Below are 7637 nucleotides of genomic sequence, written 5' to 3'. Positions count from 1 at the left end.
TCTCTCTAGCCCAGGTCTGTGAGCTGTGGTGAAGTGGGCAGCAGCAGGTAGCAGCAGCTGTGCCCCCAGCAGGCCCCTGTGCCCAGGGCTTCTGCCCAATTTCACTTTGGGACAGGCCATGAGACAGAGGCCTCAAAGTTAAACCTTGGGTAAAGTAGCAATGGGAATAGCTACAGGAGAAAAAAAAAAAGGTTTAATTTTAAAATACACAGTTCATTGTGTATTTGTGGAACTAGTGACCAGCCACAGAGAGGTATGATGTTACTCAACTATAACAGCATTACCCCACTTGCATCGCATGATGATGATTTCCCTGATCCTTTTTAGGTAAGATGAGACACCAAGGATGATCTCACTTACTCCAATGTTCAAGGGAATAAAATTAGCATTTATTCTTGCTCAACACAGGGTCAAGATATAGTTTAAGTCTTTATTTGGTTTCTCAATTATCATATTTCTGGTGGCACTATGACAGCTGCAAAATTAAAATTGGAAAATTCTAGCCTGGCTGTTGCACCTTGTCGCTCAGCAAAGTAAATTCAAGCCATCTAAGGTGGAACCTAAAAACCTGTTTTCCAATTTGCTGAGGATATGCTTTCATGAGTAGGCCATTGCTTCCAGGATATAATTTCTCTGTGTTTCTCTGTGCACGTTTTGGAATGAAAGAGGGTGAGCTTTGCATTAGACTCAGTTCTATCCAAGGGAGCTGGAAGCTTAAGCATACCTGTTGGGCTGTTTTCCTGTGGCAGTTTAGATTTAAATTAAGTATGTTCCAGCGGGACTTAGACATGGTTCCTAGTGCAAAGGACTTCCTAGTTTAAAGAACTCTGTGTTATAGCCCCAAAAGATGTTATTGAATAATTTTAGGTACATGAGAACAGGTGATAGGAATCCTGAGACTTGTATGCATGAATGTTTTGAGCTGAGTTGGAAATTATGTGATCTGAATACATTTACAGCCCAGCAGAAGCAGAAGCTCCATTTTCAGGAAAAACAAACTGATGGTATTGAAACGTTAATCAGATCTTGTCACGAGATTTGCATGACTCTAATATTTAAAATTAAGACCTCTAACCTGTTAAGGAGAAGGAAAAACACATTGCCTACTCTTGTTTTCTTGAATACATACACAGAATATAGTCACTTAGGTAACAGCTAGTGTTAATCAGTCAGCAAATGACACCTGAAGACAGAACTACAGAGGGAAGGTAAAATAACATTATCATGGTGGAATTCAATATGAGCAGCTGCTTGTACTGTCTTGTTGACTATATTTAAATGTCACAATTTTTGGAAATGATAGATGAATTTTATTCAATAAATTAATTACAGCAAATAAGTGAAATTCTACTATATCCCATCTTGTTACATATTAAACCATTAATCACAATGTCAAATATTGTTATAAAATAGATTTAAAATATTGTGAATGAATTAAAACAAATTGCTTCATATAAGTAAATATATAATGTCATAAGAGACTAATTTCTCAAAGGTGAAATTAATATGAGTCAAGTAATCTAAAAGAAAATTTAAACAGAAAATTATGATTCATATCTGAAAATGCTGAAGAAAACTTAAGTGAATCCCTCAGAAACCAGTCTGGAAAAAATACTGTGCTGATCAAAAAAGCCAAATCATAAGCATAAAATTCTAGAGAAGAAATTGGATAGCAATGGATGCAATGGATTTTATAGCAATGGATATAAATGACAAGATGCGAATTGGAACCAATGATTCCTAATGAAACCTGAATATCTTTGTAATACCTGACTTGAAAAATTAAACATACCTTTGATAATAAATGAAAAAAAAAAATAAAAAGAAAATTGTTAGTCTGGCAAATTAAAGTAGAGCTCTGATAATTTTCATTTGGTGCTAGAAGCAAGCAAAATTACAATTCTAATTTGGATTGAATAATGTAGAAAATTTGAGAGTGTTATTTCAATTATTATCTATCTTTAGGATAAGAAAATAGGATTACATTACATAATGTTACACATGTGCTTTCCAGTGGAATCTTAGCCAGATATCATAAGGTAATTACTAAATTCTAGATATTTTTAAATTGCTGGTCCAGATAAACTGTGTCCAAGAGATTTAAAAACCATGGCTTGGGAGCTGTCTCATTTATTTTTAGTAAACCAGGGAGTACTGAAAAAAATCCAAACTAAGCTAATGTCAAGCCAAAATTGAGATATGAAAAAATCTGAATAATTCATAGACCTGTCATCATAACTTTGATAAATGATGGTACGGTAATCAATTAATAAAAAATCAAGAGGGAGTCAGTAAAATTAACAATAGTCAGCATGATCTTGTAGCACTAGTCAAATTAACATTGCATAATCCCTTTGGTCCATAGACAGAATATTAATGACATAGTATATTGAATGTGCTATTAAATACTTGAATTATTATACCATTGTGGTTTCATTTCAGAAATCAGAGTGTTACAAATTATACATTTTGAATGGATTAAACCCTAAGTGTATGTGAATGTAAATTGGAGCTTATTACTTGCATGGAGGAGAAAGTTGTGTTAAAATGTATTTTTTGAAAAGATTTCTTGGTCCCGGGCTTAAAAAAATTATCATAAATGAAAAAAAACATAAAATCACCATGGATTTTAGTTACATATAATTCCATGTTTAGGTGAGAGATAAAGCAGTTGACTGAAGTAATGCGGATCACCCTACAGATGAGAGACAACCAATGGATCGCAAACAATCATGGCAAAATGAGACATTTGCTCTTGCTGGAAGTAGAAATTTAGGTCATAGTTACAGTAATATTGATGACTTGTTTAAACAGCAAAGGCTGTAGTGACCTTGATAGGCACAGTCAGTTCACTGTAAATTTTTGAAGATTTTCCTTGACTGAAGATGTTAATACAATCTTTGTCTTTTATATAAAGTTAAATATTAAGGAGTAGGTACATGATATACAGATTAGTATTTTTGCCTTTGCAGTTCTCAAAGAGATCCAGATTTAGTATATGTAATTTAGGTAATTTAAGAAAAATAGTGAAATTTTAAATGAGGTTCCAAAAACATTCAGAGGGTAACTAGTTGCTTGAAAATTATACTTTATAATGAAGGATTGATAAATAGTCTGTTTTTCAAGGAGAAGATTACAGGGTGATTGAGCACTGTTTCTATGTATTCTCTAAGAAGAGCTACATTTCACAGGTGGATGGCTGAAGTGTAAGAGAAAAATTAAAAATTAAAAGGATGGAACTTGTTAGTAGAAAAAGTCACTTTAAAATTAAACATCAATACTTACTAATAAGTAAGATGAAATACTGAGTGTTTATAGGTATGTATAAGAATAATATGCCAATGTAATGTGAGACACACAAGTAATATAGCAGTAATATGAAAAAAATATGACAAAAGTTGAGGAATAATGGGAAATTCTTAAATTTTATAAAAACCATTTATCTCTGGAAATTTTAAAATTTCTTTTTCATCAGCAAGTTTCTGTTACAATATGCCTTCATGAAGTCAGGTGGCTGAGGCTGTGTAGGAGGCCATTCTTCACAGGCATGGCAGCCTGTGTTTTATCTAGGACTTGGTGAAGGCAAGGCCTTGGTGAAGCTAACCAAGTCAGAAAAGCACTTGTCTTCTCTCCTCTCATGACAGATCTAGACTGTCAGGCTGAATGTTACTGATGCTCATTAATAAAGCTATGGAGCTCTTCAGTGGTAGCACACAACTCTAAAATGCCTGCTAGGATTCCTGTTTAAATACATTCTTATTCTTTATGCATGGAACTTCAACTGTAACTTCTCTAAGGTGAAAAATTCCTATTCTTACCTGCATTATAATTTTAATTACAAACTCTCCATAAATATAAGTCCTTAAAACTGAAGTTGTGTATTATGCAACCTTGTTTTCTTCATTTTATACAACCTTGTCCTGTGACTGTGGTCTGAGTGCATTTGCATGACAAAAATTTTCGATGTGTCCTAGTTTTTCCTCTGTATGTCATATATTTGGTCTGATGACACAAAGGGAATAAGATTTAGTTTCTGAAAGACCCTTGAGTGTTTTAAAACTTTCATTTTGGTACAGTGGTTGTCATTACAAAATGGTACCTAATATATCACTCACTCCCTATTCTTTGAACAGAAAATATCTATGTATTTATTGGCAGATGGTAATTTGCTAATTGCTCCCAATAGTTCCTACTTCATGTAATGCAATTTTAGGGCCAAAATTTGCCCTTAGATCAACTTTTCTTCAGTGGTTTGGAGACTATAGTTGGCTTCTAACACCAACAGACCCTTTTAAAGTTAAATGCCGTGCCTGTTTTTGCAGCTCTCTTTTAATCTTGGCAGATAAAAAGTTATGCTTTGTCTTGGTACACGTGTGCACCAGTCACTTCAGGAATCATATGTAAATAAGACCCTAACTTCAACAATTCAGTGCTGAAAGGTAGGTGGATTAAGACATTTTCAAGAGATAGATTCAGAATGACCTTTTTTGAAGGAGAGTTCAGTTAAAACCTCAAAAAACTCGGCAAAGAAAAAGACAACTAAGAAGATTTATAACTAGAGATAAAGTAGAAGCAGAAGTAATGGGAAGGTGGTGAGTAGGCCTCATATCAGAAGAATAAAGAAACATAATCAAGTTTAAGATTGAAACAAACTGAAGATACAGCTGTTCACAGCTTTCTACTTAATCTCTGGAGCTCATTGCCACGAGGTGTGCAGAATGCCAGAAGTATAAATGGTGCAAAAAGCTATTAAGTAAAATCATAAGTACGTTCATGGAGTGTTGTGAAATGTGAATGAAAGATTGCAACCTTGGCTCAGGGTTTCCCTAAATCACAGATTGCCAGCATCTGGAAGGATTTGCCATGGGGACAATCATGTTATACTCATTCAATTTTTATTCCTTTTTTCTGAAACAACTGCTCCTGGCAGTGCCAGAGACAGGATCTTGGACTAGAAGAGTCTTCAGTCCAGCCCATCACAGACATACTTACAGGAATTCAAGTGCAGCTATTTTTCCCAAGAAACAAGGTTTTTTTTCCAAACAACAAGTTATGAGACTGTGCTTCATTGCACCTGAGACATCCCATACTAAACAGTAAAAGATAATTTATTCTGACAAGACTCCTAAAAAAAGGTCAAGAGTAGTTCAAAGTAAGAGCCTTATCTCTGACTTATTTTCCTTTTTATCAATTCTGATTAAATCATTAATGGTTCTTCTAAAGTAAAGGTATTTGTAATATTATATCACATAAAGTCTGTCTTCATGTTGGATTTGCGTTGTCACTGTTGATTTATGTGCTTTTAATATATTAGTTTTAAATTTTATGGAATGTTGATCAAGTCTTTAACGTAGTTTGAAATGTGTTCTTTCCATGTTTTTCAATCCAGTTTAAATAATTCAATGATTTAATAATTTTATTCATCATGAATTCATAACATTTACTTTAGGAGTTGTCTTGACTAGATATACTTTGGTATTTTTAGTGGAAAAAATAGAACTCAATACTTTAGACATTAAAATGTAATTTTTTTAAGTCACAAGTTCCAAAATTAATTACTTTGTCTCAAAATAAAAATCAGTGCCCTGTAAAGGCACTTGCTTTCATTTCTGTAGGTACAGGCTTGCAGTATATTCCCATTCATGAAAATGAAACACTTTATTTCTCCATAATGCAGCACATACTTTTCCAGTGAAACTTACTCATGTTGGTAACAATCTCTCTTCCATACTCCACGGGGTAGCAAATGTGTGCACACATGCACACACTTAGAGGACAATATATGCATTACTTCTGGCTATAAATAAAACTAACAGAAGAGGTTCAACTAAGCACAAAAGAAAATAAATAAAATAAAAGTGATATGGATGATCAAGAGGTTAATGCCCAGGATTTCCTGGAACAATAGAGGACAATTTCCACATGAGTAGGGCAAACAAAATCAGCTATATGTTTGTGCTGGGGCTGAGATGCAGCTCATTTTCTCCACAGCAGCTCTCACAGTTCTGTGCTTTGCATTGGGAATGAGGAAGGTGTGTTGGTGGTGCTGAGCAGTGCTGACACAGCACCAAGGCCCCATTTCTAACATTCCCACCTCACCAGCAGGCTGGGGGTGAGCAGAATCTATAGAGTATTCCCAGCATCAGAAGCTAGGAAAAAGGAGAAGGAAGTGGAATATTCCCTATTTACTACTTATCTTCCTGAGCAACCTCTATGTATACTGAAGCTTCCCAGGAATGGGTTGCTGGTGGGAAGCAGAGAATAAAATCTTTTGTTTCCTTTTGCTTCTGTGTGTGTGACCTGTACTTTTGCTTTGTTAAAATGGCATAATACTGACCCAGAAGATTTTCCCATCTTACTCTCTCCCACCCTGTCGTGCTTAGAGGGGTGTGATAGGGCCACCCACCCCAAAGTCACTCTGATAAAAGATTTGACTGATTCCCACATTGCACCTCAAGCTGCATTACCACTAGTGAAAAGGAACAGAAAAACTGTCCTGCCTCTGCTTAGAAGAGCACACTGGAGGATAAATTTTACCTAACATTCCAGCTAAAATTATTCTTTCAAACACTGACAATGGGAAATGTCCCTTTATTTCAGAAGATCTCATGCTCCTTTTCCATTTGGCTTAAATTATAACATTTAGAAAATACTTTTACCTTTTTTCCTTTTTGATTCTTCTAGGCCTGGTCACAGGCCTCAAAGGTAAGTATTGGCTGTTTATGTCTGCACAGCACTCTGGGAAGGTGAGAATTATACTTTTGCTGATCTGCTACCAAAATGAAGCAAAAGATCCTTTCCCTCTCCACGTTCCTTGTACTAGCAAAAACCATGGACAACTCTCCAAGCTGCAGTAACAGCAAACTTCTTATTGTATAAACATTTTTCTCACAATTTAAATTTGGGAGTTTGGGAGGAAAGAAGAAAATATTAAATGCCAGATTATTTTATGAAGAACAATATACTTTATGCCTGACTTAGCCAAAACCAAGCATAAGAAAATAGCCTAAAAGAGAAAAATGAGACAAAGATGGCGCTATGTTTATGTGTGTCAGCTGTAGGAAAATGTTATCAAACTTCCTGTTTATTTTTTAATCAATTAACTATCTATCTCTTATTAAGCTACAGAGACATTGCTAAAAACTTACCAGCCTTTTATCTGACTACCACTTCTGCTTTGCTTTTCTTATCCTTGAAGTTACCATGTGAATTACTTTGTCTTTAAAGCTTGATATAAAATCATTAACACGCCAATCTGTAGAATGAAACAAGGCTGAAGCACAGGTACTAGCAAGAAGAAGGGACTCCAAACACCATCTTCACTGTCAAGATTAAGCATTTTCCTCTAGTTCTATGTCCATATGAGATTTCAGCCCTCAAAAACAAACAAACAAAGAAAATATAGAGACTTATTTGCTTGAAATTGTGTCTACTTGGATACAATGACACCATCTCCATCGCCTCCAAGTTGCCTACATTTAAGACCACTTAGGCCTTTAATTTTAAAACTTTTATCTTTTATTTCTTCCCCATCCTGATCCAGTTAGTTTGGGACGGAGTGCCATATTAAAACATCTGGGATTCATCAAATGTGTTCTTTTTAACACAGGTTGAGTGCGATCAATCCCAGATGCTCA

The sequence above is a fragment of the Molothrus ater genome, chromosome 1 (genome assembly GCF_012460135.2).
Source record: "Molothrus ater isolate BHLD 08-10-18 breed brown headed cowbird chromosome 1, BPBGC_Mater_1.1, whole genome shotgun sequence".
Taxonomy (NCBI): domain Eukaryota; kingdom Metazoa; phylum Chordata; class Aves; order Passeriformes; family Icteridae; genus Molothrus; species Molothrus ater.
The sequence above is the reverse complement of the archived record's forward strand: the minus strand, read 5'-3'. Positions refer to the sequence as shown.